Source organism: Pseudorca crassidens, chromosome 3, assembly GCF_039906515.1.
Source record: "Pseudorca crassidens isolate mPseCra1 chromosome 3, mPseCra1.hap1, whole genome shotgun sequence".
In the NCBI taxonomy this organism is placed as follows: domain Eukaryota; kingdom Metazoa; phylum Chordata; class Mammalia; order Artiodactyla; family Delphinidae; genus Pseudorca; species Pseudorca crassidens.
Window position 1 is genome coordinate 70,610,356 of NC_090298.1, and position 15,115 is coordinate 70,625,470.

The 15,115-nt window shown below is 35.5% G+C and overlaps 1 long non-coding RNA gene across 1 annotated transcript in view; it reads left to right on the forward strand.

The window, feature by feature from the left end:
* Positions 1-303: 303 nt before the first annotated feature.
* LOC137221475 (uncharacterized) overlaps positions 304-15,115 on the forward strand; it is a 39,655-nt gene continuing 24,843 nt past the window's right edge. The window contains exon 1 of the long non-coding RNA XR_010942025.1: positions 304-503. This is a non-coding gene — a long non-coding RNA (uncharacterized lncRNA). The remainder of the gene's footprint in view (positions 504-15,115) is intronic.

Genomic DNA, 15,115 nt, shown 5'->3' on the forward strand with positions numbered 1-15,115 from the left:
ATATTCTGTATTAATATTTCTGGGGCTATGTTTGGGTCACACATCACCACAGATACACCCACTGATTTCAGGATTTCCTAAAAGTGCAAGAGATTATGTTGAATTTTTATGAAACAGAGTTTGTAAATCAAATGGAACATACTCAAGCCTTGGGCTGTGTTTCCATGGGTCTGCAGTCTATAGGTATTGAAATGCTCACCTATACTTTAGGAAAAAAAAAAACACAACATTTTGCAAAAATTGAATGAATGATCATTCGAAGCAAAAGCATGCAGTTCAAAAGCTAAACCTCCCATTGGAGAACAGAAAATTTAATGAGCTTTTAATGGAATGCAATGCTCAGAGTAGTAAATTATTTGTTAGTTGACGATGCAATCAGCATGCTGATTAAGGTTGCTTGGTTTTTTACTAAACATTAACTGAATGAAAACGGGTAGTCCTTGTTCTGCTTGGGGGGCTTTAAGGAAGCAAATGGACTTTCAGAACAGAGATTGTCAATAAAGGTGAGTGCACTCCAGGTGTCATTTGAATATGATGATAAAATACTTCTGATAAATATTTAAAAGCATTTTAAATCCACAATGTTCGCCTAGTGTATTGTGGACTCTGTTTAAAGAAACAGTGGGCCTTAGCAGGCCTAACAACAATCCCTCTATCTCTCTCTAGAAAGAAATATCTAGATCTGCTTTCTTTTATTGCAATAGAGAAAAAAAGGGGGGGTGGTATGCTTTGAAAATATAAGCCAGCATGGACTCTAGGACCAGGAACTGTTTGGGAGTTTGGAATATAAGCCTAAGAAAAGACAAAAAAGGACAAAAATCAAAACAAAGGAAAATATTCTGACAGCAAATAAAGAGACATCTGTTTCTCTGGAATAGATTAAGATAAAAATTTAATCAAGTAGTTTTGATGTTTTAAAATAATTGCTATTAGAATACATATTTTTTTCAATTTATAAATGATGGCATTCTGAGACAAGAAGGATTGTGATATCGGAGTTATATTCTGCCTAATTTAGGAGGTCTGAAAGGGGAGTAAAAGATCAAAACTTGGAAATAAATTATGCAATGCTTATTTTTGTGGTTAGGTTGTTAATACAGAATTTATAAGGTATATTATTCACCATATATTAATCAATATGTACATTAGCTACAAATTATTGTTTCTGAGAGAGATTTTGTTACTAAATCTGTTTAAATTGCTAGATTTATTTTCCCCCCAAAAAGAAGGGATTCTTTTGTTTGTTTTTCTCCCTACCAACTGAAGAATTATGGTAGGTTAATTTTCTTTGAACAGCTACAAAGTTCTTTTTCTATAAATCCTAATTAGTTTCATCATCGGTGATTCTCTGGCAATGATAAGGTACCCTTAAAATCCGATAAATAACTACCTCTTGCTTTTAACTCTTCCTGTTTATGACCCAAGAGGTTAAAAGCCTTTGACTGGCATTTGACTTCTGACCTCATATAAATGTTATCTTATCAGTTCCTGCTTGTTAACTCGTATTGAGTACTTGTCCCTGATGGCTTTTAGATAAAGGGTTGTGGGTTTTTTTCTTTTTTTTTTCTTTTTAATATATTTCCTATAGGAACTAAACCACTTGCTTTGTTCTATGCCTAGTGCACTCCAGTCTACACAGTAACCCGCTATAAATCTGTTAGAAAACCCCAAATATACTTTTATTTATTCTCGACATTATTTTTAGTTTAGCTTTATGGGTGGGATTTTATGATTGAGTATATTTATTATAATTAATAGCAGTAATTACTAGTGCTCTTAATCCTTTAACATGTCAGTCAGGAAGCTGGTGAGCGTGGTACACTTTTTTTAATGCAAAAAAATTTAAAAAATAAACAACAATTTTAGCTTTGCATTTTGCACCAGCATGAGATGAGCTAGAGAGATAATTTATGGAAATCTTGTCTCCCCAGACTTCAGAAGTCTGCCTAATGAGAGAGTCATCAGTAAGATATATCTTTTTTAAAAAATCGAATCCAGACCATGAACAGTGCATTTTTGGACCTTTGAGGGAGGAAGGTGGCGGCCTGGCGTCCTCCTTTGCCCTTCTGTCCTAAGAATTAAGAAGGATTTCAGCCTTTTATTCCTTTTGCAGCCGTGTGTGTTGTTCACACATTCAAGTGTGTATGTGTGTGAGTCCAATCACTATGTACACATCTAAATACATTTGAATGTTTGCATTTTAATCTCTCTCCATACCTCGACGGCATCATGAGGGTATTCTAGGTGGATGCTGGTGCCTCAGAGACTGCCTCATTCACAAATGACCTACAGTGTGATTTGTAAACAAAATATTACATGAATTTCTATGTGGAAAACAGGCAGCGGGGAGGGGAAGAAGGCAGAGGCAGCCATCTTGGAGTCATTTTTCCTTTTAGCCTCCTTCTTCCTCATCCCAAGGCTCGATAGTTAGAATATTATCTTCATTTTTAATTGGCCTTCAACATAATGCAGGAGGCATGTACAAGGGACCTTTGTATCAGTGTTTGGAGTAGAAAAAAGTTGTAACCTCTTTGGACTTTAAATAATAACTGCGACTGTACACAAGCTACACCTATTATTCTCTATCCTTCTAAATAAATATACATATAAATGAAACATATGCCACGGCTTGTAAGAGACATGTACAAAACCTATTAAGGGAAACAAACGTCTATTTGGACCATTCATTTACTGCTATCTAAAGAATTAATATGTCAGTAAAGTTATCTGCCCTTCTCCTCCCCATTCTTTTCTCCCCACACAAACACTCACATGCACATACACAAACACCCTCACCATGCAGCAATGACAACCCTAGAAACTTGTTTTTTTAAACACGAATTCCCTTTCTCTTAGATCTGAAGTAGTTAAGGATGAATTTAAAAGACCAGCTTTTATTTTTTATTTTATTTTAATTTTCTGTGTGTGTGTGGAGAGCTGCTCCGGCTCTGTAATGTCCCAACACTGCTTTCATCATGTTCATATCCTGGCAACACACAGGTTTCACGCAATTTGTCCTAACTTTTCATTTCAACCATTGCTTTTCTCAAAGTGGCCAGAGTTTAAAGACTCAAAAGCAAAGGGAAAAGAAATACCCCGGCAGGGGGAATAACAAACCAGCCCCCAAACTGGTGCTGGTATTCACAGCATTGACACATTCTCCAATGTTTTCTCTGTAGTTATAACACAAAAGCGCTTTCTTCCCTGTTTTGATGTGTTAAAGACGAGAAAGAGAGAGGACACTTGGAAGTGGTAAAATAAGTATTTGGAAGCACAGGGAAGGTGTTTCTCCTTTGAATGTCCAGCATGTGTCAATAACATGCAGATACTTACAGTTTAACATTAATTAAATGTTTAAAAATGGAAAGGGGGTGAAGAGTTAAATTTAAGCAAGTTGTGTCGCATCCGTTGAACTTTTAGCTATCAGTGTTGCCTTCATATTTGTCTAATGAGATGTGCATCTGATGCCAACCATTCTGCTATCTCTGAAATAAGGGTAACCACGATCCTAAGTCCCTCCGAAAAGGGTGTGAGTGGATCAATAACGAACTATTGTCTAATTCTGGTATTTGACAGGAGAAACCACAAACTTTTACTCCTTTTGTGTCAGTAATCTGAGTTAATTTTTCTAGTCAATACGATTTGCAGATTGTTTTACTGGGCGAAACAAATAAGGATCTGAAACAAATAAGGATCTGAATCCTAAACGCTCTCCTGTTCTGACGGCTAAATTCTCTGAGTTGAATCCCAGAGTCCTCTACCATTGTACGTTGTATCCTGGCTTTAAGAAAAAACAAGATTTAAACATGTAAGCTAGATGATTTCAAAACTGGTGCACATTATACCACCATTCTTATTTATAATTAATTTTTTAATATATAGTTGTAAGTCTTCGTATACCTAAGGCAGAAAAAAGTATTTACTTACATCAGTTTCTATACCAATCAAAATGAACTCCGCAGCCATTTTTGAGGTAATATTTTAAAATCATTGTGGTTAGTAATACTTGTAAATCATCGTAGTGAGAGGAAGAAGACGAAAGGTAATTGAGGCCCTTGTTTTTCTGTATAGCTGTATCATCAAGCTTTATAAAGTTACTTAAGGGTGTATTAAAATACATTGCTTCTATGTATTTATACACTTATAAACTTACTCTAAGAAAATAGCAAGAAATACAGTCCATTTGATTTTTTTTTTTTCCATTCCTTACCAGAAATCAAACCTGCTCTGTTTGGAAAAAGCAGAGACTTCTGTGATATCGTGGACTTTTTTGTATTTCAGTAAAGAAGTTGAGGACATGGAATCAGAAATATCAAAATTTTTAGGACCCAAGTTATTCCTGTAAAGGTTTTATCCCTTCCTTTGTGAAGACTGATACAGATGGATTTCTAATTTCCTTTGGTCTCTGTCCTCTCTTTTTTGTGTTTTCTTATTCACATAAATTAGCTTTGTCCTTTCTTACTAGAATGTTTGATTTGGGCACACTCTCCCAGATAGATTCTCAGTCTCACTCCCCCCAACTTGTCTGGGGTTTAGGATGGGGAGTGGTTTTCCTTATTTAAAAAGCTTTGTAATTCAGACTCCGAGAGCCTGGACCTTTTCTCTATCCATCTGGACATGCTCAAAGGTCATACCCAAGATCATAAGCCATGTTTATATCCTTCTTATGGGCAAATGATAAAATAATATCCACAGGCATCTGATACTAGGGGCATGGCCTGGACACACACCTTGCCCTCTTCCCCTTGGCCTCTCCTGCCCTGATGAATGAATACATCCTTCTCCAAAGTTGATGCTTTCAAGGGACCAGTCAGATGCTGGCAGGTCAGCTGGCTGTCCTCTTGAACACTCTAGGGTTCATAAATCAGAGAAACGTTGGTGTGGTTGAAAGAAGAAGGTAGTCCAGCCTGAGGGAAGCCACGTAAATCTCTCCCGGAGCATTGTTCCTGATAGAGAGTGGGGATTCGAGCTGGGGTAACTCCTGGGGTCTTGGCTGCTATTAATGCCCTGGCCCTCCCGCAGTGGGTGCTAACTTGTGCAGGAGAGCTGCCACCACCCTTCCCAAACATCGGGCCACTTGGAAAAGTCAAGCACTGCTGAGCCCTGATTTTCATTTAATAGTCAAAACCAAGATGCATTTGGGCTATGATGATAGGACAGCTCCCTTGAAAAGAATATTTGAACTACAAAGGCATTCATTTAGGGCTGGCGATGTTGCAAAAGGGCCTGCTAGAAATTAGCAGCCTGTCCTGGTATTTGGAGAGCAAGAGTGACAACTTATTGGAAGTTCTCAAGGAATCATTTATATTTCACACTCCACTAGGCCGCTGATTTGAGATTGTCTGTTAGCATAACAAAGGCTCTGAGCCTGTGAACTTCAGAAACCTTTCGACCTCTTAGCTGCTGGCATGAATAGCCCCCAGTCCTGCCTATAGAGATCTCCCAAAGCTCCCCTGTTCGTGGCTAAATTGTTAATCAGGGTAATTTAATATAGTTTTCAATATGCCTCATCTCTTATTGGGAAAGGTATTCACAGCTCCCCTACCCCTGAAAAAAAAGTTCTTTTATTCAAGTGTGAGAGGGGCAGCTGCAGACAGACCCCCATCCCCCAACACCCCCCCTGTAGCAGCAGTAACATTCGGAGCAGCAACCATGGTGAAGGGCCAGAAAAAGAAACTCGAACGACCATCCCTCTGCGTGCATGCACTCCAACCTGAACCTGAAATTCCAGTCTGTTTAGGCTAGGAACCGACAAAACAAAAACCCAGAGCTCAGCATAACTGAAACCTCAGCGCTTACACACACACACACACACACACACACACACACACACACACGCACACACACACGCGCGCACACACACACGCCACACCCCCTTCTCCACCCTCTCTTTTCCCCCACCCTTCTCCTCCTTCCTCGTCTCCTAACTAAGCTTCTCTTCTGGCTCCCGTCAAGACAAAACGCACCAGAGCCCAAGGCCTGCTAATTTTCATTTCTCTCCCTCTTTGGAGGCAGCCCACACCATCCTGCACGCTCCTTCACACAGTCACCCTCAGCCCGAGCCCGCAGCCTCCCCCAGTGTCACATACACTTGCTCTCACCGTTCCCTTGCACACTCTCAATTCACATGCACATTAGTTAGCTGAAAAGAGCCAGAGCACAAATATATTCATTTTAATCCAGTTAAGACCTAAGAGGTCTCATAGGATGTTCTTCGATAGTTTGAAAACCAAGTATAAAACTCAGATTTTGCTGTTTCATCTCTAAGAGGCCTACAGCGTGCCTTTCTTTCACTTTCTACCAGTATATATTGTAAAAATATAAAATAAAGTGAATAAAAAACAATCACGAGCAAACCACCCAGCTTCAGGCAGACGCTGCTCAAATATTAATATGTTGTCTTTTTAAATTCTTGTACCCATGTGCAAAGTCAGAAGAATAATTTCATACAAAGAAGGAAAAAATATAAAATCACTATTTTTAAAAATTACAAATGTAAGGATACAATCTCTTAATCTCATTTTTCCACGTGAGAATTTTAAGACATTTATAATCTTCAATCTTTCATTTCCACCTGAGAGTTTTAAGACATCTGTAAAGTGTATCTGAATATTTCCTGATCCCTTTGGTGATGATTTTCTGTGCATTTGTGCTCTGTCTTTGTGCGAGTTGAGGCCCTGTGTCTTGCTGCTTCCTGCAAAAGCCATTACTAGTGTGCCCTGTTTTGGTTGGTGGGCTGGCCTCAGCCTCCTGAAGTTGGATAAAGCCAGGATCTAGTGCCTGAAGTATTTTCTTTGAATTTGCTGTAGAGTGGTCCCTGGTGGGGGTGGGGAGACATTCTTTGCTCATTTGGGATTGTAATCTAGCATCTCAGAATCGCTGAGATGGGAGACAAATTTCTGTATACAGGATCAGGAAAAGGATTATTAACCTCCAAAACAGTAGTACAAATATAGGCCCACAATTAATAAAACAAAACAAAACAAACATCCCAACCTCTTTCCCAAGATAATTTTTCCTGGAGTTAAAAGAATAAAAGGTTTTAAAAAAAGTTTTCCTGGTCAATTTTAATATCTAAACAATACCCAGAGGTGACACTTTAGAACATAAAATAAAATAAGTATATCTGGTTGATATATTACATGGCAATCCTAAAATCTGCATTTTCCTTAAAAAAAAAAGGATTCTGACAGCTTTCATTTCAGTGTTTGAAAGTTTTTAGATTATAAGCATTTTTGTCAATAATCTGTGCATTATTCATTTTAATGTTGGGCTTTTCCATTTATTTTATTCTGTAAGTAGTGCTTTTCATTTTCCTAATGTCTTAAACCAGAACATTTCTAAAAATATTAATTGATAGTTACTACAAATCAGTGTATAAATATTTCTGGTTTCTCTTGTTAAAAAACCAAATATGTTAAATAATTCCTATATAAATTGACAGAAATTTAACTTTCAAAAGATGTTTAGAGAGAAAAAAATATTATGGCTTTTAAACCCAAGAAAGAAAAAAAATACACAATTTGCATTTTTCAGTGCTTTCACTTAACATTGTTTTCATTAGCTTTTTCTTCATTAGAATTTATGATCCATGTCCATCATTACACTTTCACATCTCTGATTTCTGTTAAATTTTCTAACAGAGGTTAATAAATATAAAGGGGTAAAAAGGCCTATTTGCTTTCATCTAAAGTGTTCACTATTTCAAGGTTATTTGTATTTGCATTAACATTTTTCCATGTTCTAATTTAAATTATTTAAATTGGCCTGAAATTAATTCTATTTGGAGTTAGGAAGTAACAGGAGGATTTTTTTAAAGGAATTAAATAACATGATTTTGCTTAATTATAATGTTTTCTTAAGGTTGGGCCATCTAACACTCTTTCTAGCATGGCAGAGTTTGGGCTTCATATTTATGGAAGAAATAGGGTTGGGGGGAGAAGGATGTATATTTGGAATGGTGTTTGACAGGGGGAATGAACGCAGACACCAGAACAATTATATTACAATCCCATTGGGAATGCCAGCACCAAATTTAGCCAGACTGATGGGGTACTGTCTAGACGGTCCCTTTTGTGTATCAGCTGGTTTCTCCCTGCTTTATTGCACTGCTTGAATGTGTGAGTTGAATGTGCATATGGATCCCAAACATAACCATTCCTGCAACCATACATTGCTGTTAAATTTTCTCTCATTTGGCTAAGAATCAAGGGCTGTGTATACTTACTATATTCCCTTTACAATACTTTGTAATTAAAATGCAGCTTCCAGAATCAGAGGTTTAACAAAGGTCATAAGACAGAGTAGAAAGTGCCTAGGCTGTTTCTTTATATGAAGAAAAAAAATGTACTAGGTAAACATTTCTATCTTCTCAAACATGTCCACCTCTTTTCTACAGAAGTAAAAGAAAGCCAGAAAGAAAAGAAATAGAACAATGAGAGGAAAGAGGCATAGTACATGTAAATTACCACCGTTCCTTTTGCAAAGGGCAAAGGATAGAAAGAAAGAATATTTATTAAATGTTTACAGTGTAATTAATGGCAGTGTGTGTGATTTTCCTTTTTTTTTTTTCTTTCCCTCTCTTTATTCGGTAAACCAAATAGAGTTCAGTAATCAGGGTTCTTGTGAGGTCTTAGAAATAGATTCCCAAACTCTTAAATAAATGCTTACAAGATTGCTGTTCTGTTATTGGTCAGGTAGGAAATCCCAGAGACATTTCACATCTGGGCAACTGTCCGGATTGTGTTTTGTTTGTCAAGATAGTGCAGGAAGGCTAGGACTTAGTTATATGTGATTACAGTATCCACACAAAACATTCAGTGTTCAAAGGAGCAGAAATGCACCCCTAAATATGATGCACACTCCACGGGTGATAGGTACTAAGGTTGGATGCCTTTGCTAACAACCAAGAATTTGAAACAAGCACAAATTAATTATTCAAATTAGAAAGTGAAAAATAGAAAGACACATTAATGCTAATGAAAGTAGGTATCAGATCTACCTCTGTCTATGAAAGGTTTATCAAAAATTTTTGTCACCAAGAATGAAAAGGTATAAGAAATTGGAATTCCACAAAATGTAAAACATCACAAATATAATTCTTGCCTTGTAGTAGTAGCCCAAACGAATCCACTGTTTCAGGAAAGAGAATCCCATGTTTCACAGCACATTAATAACTTTTATTAATATGTACACACAAACTATTTGGAGCAGGTTCCTACTTTCCATTTGTTGAATTATTTTGTGTGTGTGTGCCTTAACAAAAAGGAAAAATGGTAAAAATGTTTTGCCCTTAAGGAAAATAAAATAAAAAAGTTAGTGATAGAAAAAAATATTTTTAGTAGTTATATGGTTTGGGGCACTAAATTTTGTCAGTAACTAATTAATGGATTTTTAAAATAATAATTTTCCATGCTTTACCACTGGAATTCAGTAACTACCATGTCCTATGGGCAATGAAGATTTTGTCCATCTTTTGAGGATTGGGTATTGAAGAGAAGGCTGGAGGAAAGAGAAAGTAAATTTTGTTCCCAATTTTACTGAACAAGGTAAGACTAGAAGTGATCTGTTTTTTGGCTTGAAACATCAGATCACAAATCAACAACCATAAGATATGACTGGGGATATAGGGTTGGGGAAATTTCCAGGTTGGAAGAAGGTATGAGACTTGAACAACTGACATTAAACATGACGACCTTGAGTAGGCACTTGTAGGCACTGATATTAAAAACCTCTGAGATATAACTTTGGCATGACTGAGAAAAAAATTCAACCAGAGGCAGGGACAGAGAGCAAGAGAAACCAAGACTGAGATATAAGAAAGCAAGAGAAAAATGGTGGGAAGGGGGGTCCGGGGAGTGGTGCTTGGGGGTGGGTGCTAGGCAGGAGTGGTGAGTGAGAAAGAAAGAGAGAGAGAGAAGAGAATGAATATTCTAAGCATTGTTTTAATCTAAAACAGAGATGCTTCCAGGAGAATGAATTTCAATGGAGCTGAGCCAAAAATAATTATAGAGATTTTCTTGTTTTGTTTTGTGAATGAAGAGCATCTCTTTTCTCTGAGGATGCGAGAGTGAGAAAGGACCAGAGCCAAGAGATTGAAGTGATGCCCCTCTGCCCCTTTACTTCCACACAGCACAGTAGCGGACCTTTCTTTCTTCCCCTTTCCAAAAGCTATTGGCACCAAACTGTGCTAGGAAGAGAGGGAAGTGGCAGCAGCCCTCCAACCTAGCTGGATTTTCTATTCTTACAATAGCTTGTTTACTTTGATAAGGCTGAAGTATTGAAATTGGATGCAAGATTGGGTTGGGGGGAGCAGGGATACATATTTTAGGTTCTAGAGATAAAATTGAGCTATTTACAACTATGAATATTTCCCTGTTAGAGATACTTGAAACTTCCTCTGGGGTTTGTTTTATCAATTACATTTGTTGTCTTGTTTTTCATTATCAATAGCAGGCTACTAAAGGAAATAAAGTATTCTCTCAATTTTCTTCCATTTTCTCTGTGATGTAAAATCTTTATCTTGGAACCTTTCTTACAGGGAAAAAAATTGTCGTTTGTTAAAATATCTTAAGCTATGACTGGATTTTTGTGAAAGCGATATAATATACCCCTCACGAAAGCAGAAATAGAAAGCTTTATACTAATCTGAAACACAGTATTGGGGGAGAAACTCACTAACATTAATAGACGTTGGGGAGGAAGTAATCATAAACAACTCAGAATTAATACCTAAAGACTATTCATTTTCTTAAGTTAAATTGACTTTCATACAATTCACACCATTAAGTACTGTCTGAACTTGAATATTCTCTCCAAATCTCTTGTTTTAAATGTTGTGCCATGTTAAAGACCCTGTTGTCATTTTTATCATTCATAGATAGAAGTTAGTTCTACAAGTAGGCTTCAGGTATTTTATTTTTGTATTACTTGAATTTTTATATATATATATATATATATATATATATATATATATATATATATATATATATATTTCAGAAACCTAAGAACCATTTCCTTTCCTCTACATGGTATGTCACAACTTTTTTAAACAAAAGTGAAAATTAACTTTTGTTTTTATAAATATTTGACCTGCTAAGTTTAACAATGTAGTTATCCAATAGAAGAACAACACAGAGTCATAAGCTTAATGGGTTAACACGAAAATGACCTTCATACATATTTAAAACAAGGAAACCTATGTTGCATTAGCAGTCAAGATTATCTATTGGCTTAAGCATAAACATCTTTGAAAGTAGCAAAAATACATCTAATTTCCTTTAAAACTTTTACATATTAAAATTCTTCCTGTTTCTGTCAAAAAACTATTAAAATGTATAGGACTTGGCAGTAAAGTTGTATGATTCTATTATGTAGTTAAGTTTTTAAAAAATTTTCTTAAAGATGGAAAATGTCTTCATGTACATGAGACTTTATTTAGGGATTTTCAAAACATGTTTTAAATGTCACTGTGAATATACTGTATAAATCTATGAATATGAGTTTTATGAATCCACCTTTAATTTAATTAATCATATTGATTCACTTGACATTTTTCTCCTCCTGCATCTCCCCTCCCCCCTTTTTCCATCACTCTATTAAAAGCAGTTCATTCACAGGGCTAGACTAATTATTGAAGCAGATTTTACAAAATAAAACTGACAATGGTTTTAGAAGAACTTTTAAAAGCATTCAACTTAGATTTTGTTAAAAGTGGTTAAAATGAATATTTAAGAATTCAAAGTACTTAATCATACTAATCTTAACATTACATTTAAAACCCAATCCCCAAATGAGAGATCAACTTTTTAAAAAGAGCAATTATTAATATTAAATAACCAGAATAATCACTAATATATTCTAAGCTGAAATAAGTATATGAGATTAGCAATAAATATTTATTTTTCCAAGTTTTAAAAGAAAGCTTTACCTCTTTTAAAATAAAATAATTTGCAAAATAGGAAAATATGTAGTAATATTTAATGTCTATTAAAAACCCAATATACACCATTTGAGAATTTATGCTTATGCTGCATCATTAAAGTTGTTGAGGGAAACTATTAGTCTACCAAAACATTTAAAATATAGTAGATAATAATTGATTAACAGTAGTGAAATATATCACATCAACATATGTATTTGTTAATACTATCAAGCTCTAGAATGGATTAGGAATCAGGAGATAAAGATAGATTTACAATTAATAAATGCCCCAAAGATATTACCAATGGCAAGGTCTATATTTTACAAGAGTATATAGATATATGTATGTAGATATGCTAGATGTAGATATATTTGTCCTTTGTTTGTACTGGTCATCATATTATAAAATGTATTTTTAAGGGTTCTATCTTGACCAAATATGTTGGTCAGAAAAGTTACGTTTCACTTGAACCCAAGCATAGAAATTGCCCCAAAGGAAGTCTCGTTGGTTTGTTCATTTTTAGTGGTATAGAGACCAGTTTGCAACTGTGGGGCTGGGGACAGGGGACAAAGCAGCAAGAAGCAATTGAAAGGATTAGAATGGAAACTTCCTCAAGCTTCACAGGCGTGTTTGTTGGTCACAGATGCCATTAAGGTGTATAGATAAGATATATTTAATATTAAGACTTTAAAAAGAGCCTTCACACTCCTGAAAATTCGCAGGCAAAGCTGAGCCTCTTTCTTTAGCCCATATACTTTATTACGTTGGCCCAGGAATCCTGGCTAAAGATAGTTTCATACAGCTCACATGCTTGGGTTTTGTCACTTCATGTCATAACCTCCACATTACTTAAAATATAGTTTTAAAATGTATTAAACAGAAATGCTGATATAAGCCTAAATGTAGCTGTACTTGCTGTTTCTGCTCTAAGTTCATTCATGGTGGTGGATTTAGTTAAAGGGCCCTGAACAGCCATGCTTAACAGTAAGGAAACAAAATCCTCTTGGCTTCTATGGGGGCTAGGTCTATGTCAGAGCAGAGGGAACTCACTGTAGATATCTGAGATAAATACCTTCTGTAAAAATGTACACATTTCACTGGTGTCGTATATAATGTAAAGAAAAGTATGTTGCGTTACAAACAAAGCCCTGTTAGCTTTTTTTGCCTAAACTAAATGCTATTTTATATATCTTAGACACAGATAATATGCAGTAACATTTATGATAGTAATAGCTGACTCCAAATAAGAACTGCAAGTGATCCTAGGTGTCTCCTGAATCATAATCAAGGACTACCTGGTAAGCATTAAGTGACAATAAAGGGTATTCTTGCTAAAATATTAGATGAATTAATAATAGAGAAAACGGTCACTTTAACAGAAAAGTCAACAGAAAATAGCAGTAATAATATGTGCCTTGTATACGAGCATAGTGGATTACAACCAGTGTGGAATGTGCTATTATAAAAAAAAAGTATGGTACCTCTTCTGGATGATACAGCTGCATTAGGAAATTTTATAGAATGGCTTATTTTCCAGAGCACAACATCTAGCCTTTCCACATGCTTTTTTGGTAGAATTTCTCCTCCCAGTTAAAAACTGGTTTTCATCACACAACTGCATAATTATTTTTCTGCAACTAGCGATAATTACTTGTTTTGTGTATCTCTACTAGAGTGATTCAGTGTTTGCTGTTCTACCTCATAAAATGCATCTGTATTAGAGGCGTATGAAAAGGAGTATTGACCTTATATAATATATTGCTATATTGGTAGGGGCACACAGCTCTAATTCTTTGTAAAAGGCACAAAAGTCTATATTGCTTTGAGTTTCCCTTTTTGAATGCTATGTGAGTTTTCTGACTAAAGCATAAAACTGGAGGTAACTGAAGACAAGAAACCTCACAACATGGAAATTACTCAGTACACAAAGAAACTCCCTCTCAGATAGATGTACAATGGGTGACTGAATAAAAAAAGGCTGTTGGAGGGATGTGTTTATAGTGGCATCATAAAAAACTCTGGAATCACTGTTAGTGAGATTTGTCACACCAAAAAATCAAACACAGATTTCAGATCATTCAAGAATATCTAATCATCTTCTGTCACTCACAAAGCTCTCCACAAAAAATTAAAAGAAGGAAAATTAAGCAGAGCCCCTCCTGCCAGCCTTCTTTTATCTTACAGCAGTCCTCTTTCTCTATTTTCCTTCCAACTCTTGTTTGTGGTTCTCCTTTCTTTCAAGTTCTCTTTAATCCTTGCTTTCCCATGTCCCTCTTTAGTCTTATTCATCAGTGATGCCAATAAAAATAAACAGTCTATTTAAAACAAATGAGTCAGTGCCAAAAAATATACGTGATTGGTGTGTGCCTTATTTTTTAATTTTATCTTTCAGTGAAACTACACCTGTGGCATTCTCTTACTTAAACTTTTTATAACTCTAAAAACAAAACACAAAGAAAAGAGCAGAGAGCCGAAGTACTCTTTAATGTCTCTGGGTTTATTTATAAATATATGTAATGTTAAATGCAGTGAAATCCTTGTGAGACTACTTTTGTGCTTACTGATCCCAGGGTGCAGAAGGAATTAGCTTATCCAGGAAAACTCAAAGTCATAATTAGTCTTGTGAATTATAATAATCAGGTTTCATCCTACATTTCTTTCTCATGTGGTACTTCCAGTGGGAGTTCTGCATGAAAAAGGACTACAGGATTGGGCATTAATAATGGTATACCTGTGAAATATGAGTATATTCCTATAGTGCCAATGAATGAAATTAGTATACTGCCCAATTTTTGTCCTATACCCTTCAACCAAATGAAAAAATAACTTCAAGAGATTTTTCAAATTTCAAAAAATTCCATTCTTAGTTTTTTTAAATACTTCTTAAAATTATAAAATAAAAATGGAAGTTTTTTTCCCCAATGATATATATCTCTCACTCTTTGTTATAGATATAAGGCTATAATTAATTTTTATTAAAAAAAAGGTTAACAATGCTTAAGTTTTACATAATTTCTTCCAACAAATAGAAACAAAAGAACAAGTAGGGAAAGAATCAGTGAAACTCAGCAGAAAGCTATATTTATTCTCAAAGCTCTCAGATCAGCCATTTTCACTAATTTGATTATTCAGGTCAATCAAACACTTTGCTGACTGATGGAGATGATCAATTTCTTTAATATATAGACCTAG